Raw genomic sequence first — 7991 nt, 5'->3', positions numbered from 1 at the left:
GTTCACATAGGGCTGAGGTTTGGGTGTGGTACAGGCAGTGAGTAGGAGCCTGACAAGGCTGGAGGCTAAGCTCATTCAGGTCCCCAAGTGGAAAGGAGGCAGCTTTGTGGGCATAATCAAGAGACCATTGAGGGGTTGACTTAGTGTCAGAAAGCTCTGTTGTTAAAGCTGGTATTTAGCAATCTATAGTTATTTAGAATAGTTGTGGATGGATCCTTGGACCAGTAGCAGGTGACCACTCCCTCAGGGGAAATCCCGAGAGGGACCACTGGTCAGGCTTAGTGTAGAAGACAGACACACATTAGTTCTTTTATTAGACAATATGGTAAACCACCAAAGGTGGCAGTAGTGAGCTGGAAACACCTGGCTGGGCTGTAGTCCCTCAGGTATTGGAACAGTGATCCCAGGGTGGCTGAGCTGTAGAGAAACCTAAGACAGAGAGTAGGCAGTATATGCAGAGTTCTGGAACAATTCCTTTATGGTAACACTCACACAATAGTCTCTTAAGGCAGTCCAGGAGATGGTATGCATTAGGCCCTCGAGGAGCGAGTACCTGGACCCAGGGAAAGCTCTGAGAGATAGATGGAACTCACAATGTTGTAAGCAGCGATGACTTCTTAGTAGAAGTGGTATTCAGGAGCAAGTCCAGGACATGGGCCCTTGAGGAGCGAGTACCGGTTCCGGACTGCGACCTGCAAAGACAAAGAGAGAGCAAGGCCCCCGAGGAGCGGGTACTTCTAGTGAAGTCCAAGGAGGCAGAGTAGCTAGGGTCACGGAGAGCGAATCCCATCCGCAGTGACCGGGAGGAAGCTAACCCCTTGCTAACTCATCTTGTTAGCGAAAACTGAGACCTTAAATATCTGGAGTTGGTGACGTCATCTCAGGGGGACACCCGTGAGGTTCACGCCAATGCTGGTACATCAGTCAGGCCACGCACATGCCCTTAGGCATCTGGTCAACATGGCGGCTTGCAGCATCCAGCCAGTCTGGGAATGTCGGAGGAGGACAGCATGGAGACTCCGCAGCAGCTAGCCTTTCATCAACCCCGAAGGGAGTCGCCAATGAGGTAAGGTGAGCGGAACGGAGACATTGGGCAGTAACGGACACAACAGATAGCTCTTGGCAGAGTTAAGTGGAGGCCTCTGCAGGTAGGGAGGCATCCTAGTAGTCTTAATCAGGGTATAATGAGGCTGCTAAAGATTAAAATATATGTTAAAGGTTAACATTGAGTTTAATTTCTGACTTCTGGGCTCAATTTACAAGAAATCATATGACCTACAAGAATTCAGCCTTATTAACATATATGAAATAAAATTATAATATCAACCAGTTAGAAAATATTATGCAAACTAACTAACCCATTGGTGTGTAAATTTAGGGGAGGTGGCATAATTAACTGACTGGAATGGATTGGGAGCTCTGAGCTAAGGGTTTACTTTGTATTGTTTGGTAAGCTGCAGTATGCTATTATGAAATATTTTATAATAAAAGCACAAAGATTTTTCTCTTACTGGCTGTTGGTATTCATTATTTAATAGCACTCACAACAATCCCCACTCTCCCTCATGCATACACACACACATCCTGCACACACAAACTTTCTCCAAACCACATCCTCTACCTCTACCTATACCCACACAGCTAGGGCAGCAGAAAACTGTGAAACAGCAGGCTGCCTTTTATCTGTGCTGAATCTCATTCAGCAGAGAACAGCCCTCTGTTTCCTGATCCAGCCCTTCCCATCTAGGCAGCAAGCAGGGAACAGGAAAGCTTGCAGCAGATAGAGCAAAGGGAGATCATTTTGGGGAGATTAGAAAGGGCTGAGTAGAGATCATTGGAGGGTAGGAAAGGAGGCTGGGAGATGAAAGAGGGATAATCTAGAGGCCTATGTCTGTGTGTGAGAAAGAGGGGAACAAGGTTAGGGGGCAGTATGTGTGTGTGAGAGAGAGAAGGGATTGGTGCCAAGGGTATATATGTGTGTATGTTAGAGAGAGAATGCAAAGAGGAGTAGAACCAGAGTAAGGTAGGGACACAAGACTCCTCCATTTCCCACCCACTGCAATTCAAATCCTCCCTCCCTTGATCTTGGATTTTATTCCCCAAATCCTGGAACCTCCCTTCTTTCTTTCCTTCCTTCTTTCCTACTTATCCTTTCTCCCCAGATACTGGAATCCACTATCCAACCTTTCCTACTCCCTCCTTCTCTTCCTCAATCCAAGAACCTCCCTCTGTCTCCAGCCTCTTCTCCATCCCAGATTCCTATTCTTCCCATCTCCAATCCTTCCCATCCCTAGTCCTCTTTCCTTCTCAGACTTCTCCCCTTTTCTCCTCACCACATTCCTGATCCTCCTCCCTTCTTCTCCAAATCCCTGGAGTCTTCTCCCTGTACTGATACTTGAAATCACTTTTCTTCACCCAATAAAAATAAAGAAACCAATCAATCAATCAATAAATAGTTATAGTGTAAAACTACTTTATTTTTATAATGTAACATAAAAAATGGATATGTTTGCCAGTTTGCTTCAGAATATTTTAATTTTTGCCATGGAATCTTCCCCTGAACCTTAAACCATCTGCTCCCGGTTCTCCAGCCATGGAGGGAGGGGTGATATGGGGCGACAGCACCAACAGTGGCTAGGGCATATAAATCCTAAATCCATCACTGGCCATACCTCCAGCAAAACCCATACTGCACAACTCTCCTTACATACACAACCTTGCCACACATTATGCCCAATAGAATTCCCCCTCCCATATACAAACCTACCCAAACAATCACATCCATCTTCCAACACCCCCACTTATATTATATATATATATATATATATATATATATATATATATATATATATATATATATATATATATATATATATAAAGGTAAGTAATGCCACCATTATCTTAAGTTGATATGAAAAATACTTGTTATTGTAAGCTTTTACAAACTATCAAAAGATCAAAAAATATCAAAAGATAAAATGACACAAGAACACAAACATATATTGATTGTATACTCTAATTAATCATGCCTCACTCACACCACTTCTAAAATCTTTTCAGTGTTATGCATTCATAGCTTGTATATTGCCAAAGTGTATACAAATTGCTTTCAATTAAACACTTTCAATAAGGCTAGATTTCAAAAAGTTACTTTGTAAAAAGCGAAAAACCACATAAAAAGGCACCAGCTTTCAAAAGGATACAATTGAACCACAGGCCACAAAAAAAGGAATCTTTGTACATAATTCACAGAAGTGCTGTATAGAGTCCCATGCATTTCTCTATTACTTCATGTAGATTCCACAGATGTTCATGTAGATTCATATAGATTCCACAGTTGTTTCTGTGGCCTATATTGACTCTGTCCTGATGTTTTTCTAAAATCCTGTGTATTCTCTGTCTCAATTTTTCTATATCCTATATTCACTCAAAAAAACACACTCCACAGCCCCTATACACCCAGATCACTTCCACAAACCCCCTTCCACTTGCACAACCCTTACTGACCCCAAAACACACACCCACTGTTGCACTGGGGGTGGACCCTTGGCCTGGTGCAGGATTGGTATGGCCCTCTGGTCGGACCCAGAGAGCGCCTGCCACCAGGAGGCGGAGCACACAAGGAGACAGAGGCTAACTGGAGCTTCACCAATAACAGGCCGGGGTTTCCGCAGGTTGAGCCCTTGGGTACCCGGACCGCCTGGAATTAGGTGGGTATCTGGTGGTCTCCCGGAGAGATAGCGGAGGGGTGTGCCCACCATGAACAAGGTTGCACGGCAAATGCAGAATGGATGGACTAGACCCGAACTGGAAGCTCCGGAGACATCAGGGAGGTAGCAGTCCAGGGAGGTTCTCCGGGCAAGACAGGCAGCACCTGCGGGTCTAGTCAAGTGGAAGCCGCGGTGAGTTTCCAAGCAGGTTGGTCTGGTAGTCACAGTAGGCCAGAAGAGAGTGTCCAAGTGAAGCGCAAGAGTCAGAGCCAGAGTATCAGTCCAGGAATGGTCAGCCAAAGCAAGGGTAAATACCAGGGTCAGTTCCAGATGGCAGACGGGAGAATGGTCAGGCAGGCAGAGGTCAGTTCCAGGTGGCAGACAGAAGAATGGTCAGGCAGGCAGTGGTCAGTTCCAGGCGGCAGACAGAAGAATGGTCAGGCAGGCAGAGGTCAGAACCAGAGGTCAGTCCAGAGAGGTACTACCTGAGAAGGATACAGGAACACATGGAGACACAGGGAACGAAGAGACACTGGAACAGGAGACGCTGGAAGACACTGGAACAGGAGACGCTGGAATGAAGAACACTGGAACACACGAGGCAAACTAGAGCACCAACGGTGTCGACCCGATTGCCAAGGCGAGGATCAAGGGACTGAGCCCTGTCTTAAATACATCATGGTGTGCCATGGAGGGGTTTCCCGTGCTTGTCCCTTTAAATGGCTGGGAGTTCCGCGTGCACGCGCTTAGGGGAGGACCCGACGCCATCATGGACGCTGAGCCTCGGCGTGAAGAGCCGGGAGAGGCAGAGGACCCTGAAGGCCTGGGAGAAGCCGCAGGACACCGCAGACGCTGGGAGCTGGCGGCATGACCAGCGCTCGTGGAGGGTCACGTGAGATGAGCAGGTCCGGCCATGATGCCAACGCGGCCGGAGCATGCAACACCCACCACACATCTATCCCCACAGAAACCACACCCATCCACTCTACAAAGACATATACCCCTACATAAAGACCCCTACATCCCCACCACACACTTTCACCACCCACATCCACCCATCCACACACACAATTGCATTTAACTCCCATACAGTCCATACCATATACCCAACCTATACCCCACTCATACAAACACACCCTCATCCCCACACAATCACATTCCACACCCACACATAACCATTCTAAAAATCTATGTTGGAAAGCATTCCTATGTGTCTTCATTCTTTCCCTAATTGTTTACATTAAATGTAACACCTTCCCCATCCTCTTCTTGAGCACAGGGTTTCTTGTGGGAGTGCTGTGGCTAGGATGCATCCTATGCTTCTGGGTTCTTTTCCCAAAACGGGTGAAAGTAAAAATCTCTCAAGGCCCTTAGGCTATTTAGAGGTCTTCTTTTACCTTCCAGTAAAAGACCACACTGCATACAGTCTTGTGTTATCTAAAAGATATTTACTTGGATTTCTTGTTGCAAACAAATTATCTTGCAATGAGTACACTTGGATCTGATTATCTGAGCTATTTAGCAAGCATGTATACTCCTGGGGGAATTCTGCGCACACAAATTTAAAATTCTGTAAAATTCTGCTTACTTTATATTGGTCATTTTGATGAAGTGACCCAGTTTTCCCCTTTTTGTATGTGCAGGACCAGGCTAGATGTCTGGCCCACCTTAAATCCTACAGAGGGAGAGAGCTCTGTGGGTGGAACCCTTCTGGGCAGGGAGAGTCCTGAGGACAGGACTAGCTGGGGCAGGATAAGAGTGTTAGCCCAGGTGGGTTCAGGAGGCCCCCTGCGTCTCCAGGAGCAAGGAGCTCCTGATCCTCTCTGAAGATGGTAAGCACACTGTCCTGAGGTAAAGCAGTCTACCAGTTTGTGAAAGTACCGTGTATGAGAATAAAACATGAAAATTGCATTTGAAAAGGCTGGAATCAGTGTGGTTTTCTGCTCCAGCCTAGGTGATTTGCTTGGTCACCCTCACAGTCAAAATAACACAATATACATCAAAGTTTTTGAGTAATTAATTTAAAATGTAATATAGAAATGTTATTGTTCAAAGATGCAGCGTTTACTATTGTTTGAACAGAATTTCCCTAGAAGTACACTGTAAGAGTGTCCCTGTCATGGCTGTATAGGCTGATTTAGGTAGTCCCCAGGGCAGAGGCAGTACAGGGCAGGTTATAAGTAACCCCAGGGCAGGAACAATACAGGAATCAGGAGCAAGGTAGGATATAGGCAACCCCCAGACAGGAATAGCAAAAGACTCATAAACAGGGCAAAGAGGGATCTTCTGCCTGACTGGCTACCTCCCCCTTGGGTTTGAGCCCATAGGTTCTGGTGGTGGGCATGATTTACATAAACATAAGAACATAAGTTATGCCATACTGGGTCAGACCAAAGATCCATCAAGCCCAATATCCTGTTTCCAACAGTGGCCAATCCAAGTCACAAGTACCTGGCAAGTACCCAAACATTAGATAAATCCCAAGCTACTATTGCTTATTAATGACCAAAATAGCAGTTTATGGATTTTTCCATTAGGAACTTATCCAAACCTTTTTTAAACCCAGTTACACTAACTGCACTAACCACATCCTCTGGCAATGAATTCCAGATCTTAACTATGTGCTGAGTGAAACAGAATGTTCTTTGATTTGTTTTAAATGAGGTACTTGTTAACTTCATGGAGTGCCCCCGGATCCTTCCATTATCTGAGAGAGTAAATAAGTGATTTACATTAACTTGTTCATGTCCTTTCATTATTTTGTAGACCTCTATCATATCCCCTCTCAGTCGTCTCTTCTCCAAGCTGAACAGCCCTAGCTTCTTTAGCCTCTCCTCATAGGGCAGCTGTTCCATCCTCTTTATCATTTTGATCGCCCTTCTCTGCACTTTCTCCAGTGCAGCTATATTGAAGAGAGTGCAGGGGCTAGGGAAAGTGAATAATGAGATAGAACAAGAAAAAATAAGAGATCAAAGAGTGTGTGGGAGGGAAAGTAAATGAGGGAATTGGAGAGGGTGTGGGAAAGAAAGACTAAATGAGGAGAGTGGGTCGAGAGAGAATGAAGGGATCAGACAGTACAGGGAGGATTGGGTGTTAGTGAAAGAATTGAGGGCAAGAGAGTGAGGAGATCAGAGGGGCTGTGGTGAGAGGATCAAAGGAGAAGGTGCAGAGTGAGGGGATCATTGAGGTTGTGAATGAGGAAACAGAGGGGTGTGAAGGAAAGGACAGTGATGAGAGGAGGAGTATGAGTGAATCATCCCTTTCTGTCCTGATCCTAGATCCTTTTCCCAGTCCAGGATTCTCTTTTTCTCTTTCCCCGTTCTTGATTTCCCTTATCCCTCCTCCACTCATTCCCTTTCCCTCTGATCCCTGATTTCCCTTATCTTTCCCTCCTCCTATGCTTCTTTTTCCTCTTTTTTTCTACCCCTCCTGAGATTCCCATCATTGCCCAGATTCTTCTTTTCTCTACCCCCTCCTATCTTCTCAGTACCATGACTAGGATCCATTCCTCTTCCCCCCCAAAAACTAAATAAATTAACTGAACACTGAAATGTTAGAAAAAGACTTTATTTTTATATAGCAAAATAAAAATGTATATTACTATGGAAATGTATGCAAGCTTATGCAAATATGCCACATGTTGCTGACCCTCCTGACCCCCCCAAGACTTGCCAAAAGTCCCTGGTGGTCCAGCGGGGGTCCTGGAGAAAGGTACATAGTGGTATAGTGAAATTGAAAGGGGATAAGGGTCAAAGGGTGGAGAGAGATGATGAATTAGCAGAAATATTAAACAAATACTTCAGTTCAGTGTTCACAAAAGAAGATCCTGGAGAAGGGCTGTCACTTGTTATCAAGACTGTAGATGGAGGTGGAGTAGAAGAAACTCCATTTATGGAAGATAATGTATGGGAAGAGCTAAGAAAATTGAAAGTGGACAAAGTCATGGGGCCTGATGAAGTTCACCCCAGAATACTGAGGGAACTCAGAGCTATGCTGGTGGGTCCACTGTGTGACCTGTTCAATAGATCTTTGGAAAAGGGTGTAGTGCCTAGTGACTGGAGAAGAGTGGTGGTGGTCCTGCTTCACAAGAATGGGAGCAGAGAAGGGGCTGGAAACTACAGGCCAGTTAGTATCACCTCGGTGGTGGGAAAATTAATGGAGACTCTGCTGAAGGAAAGGATAGTAAACTATCTACAATCCGGTGGGCTGCTCAATCAGAAGCAGCATGGATTCACCAGGGGAAGGTCCTGTCAGATGAATCTAATCAATTTTTTTGATCGG

This window comes from Rhinatrema bivittatum, chromosome 1 (assembly GCF_901001135.1).
Source record: "Rhinatrema bivittatum chromosome 1, aRhiBiv1.1, whole genome shotgun sequence".
Taxonomy (NCBI): Eukaryota; Metazoa; Chordata; class Amphibia; order Gymnophiona; family Rhinatrematidae; genus Rhinatrema; species Rhinatrema bivittatum.
The sequence above is the reverse complement of the archived record's forward strand: the minus strand, read 5'-3'. Positions refer to the sequence as shown.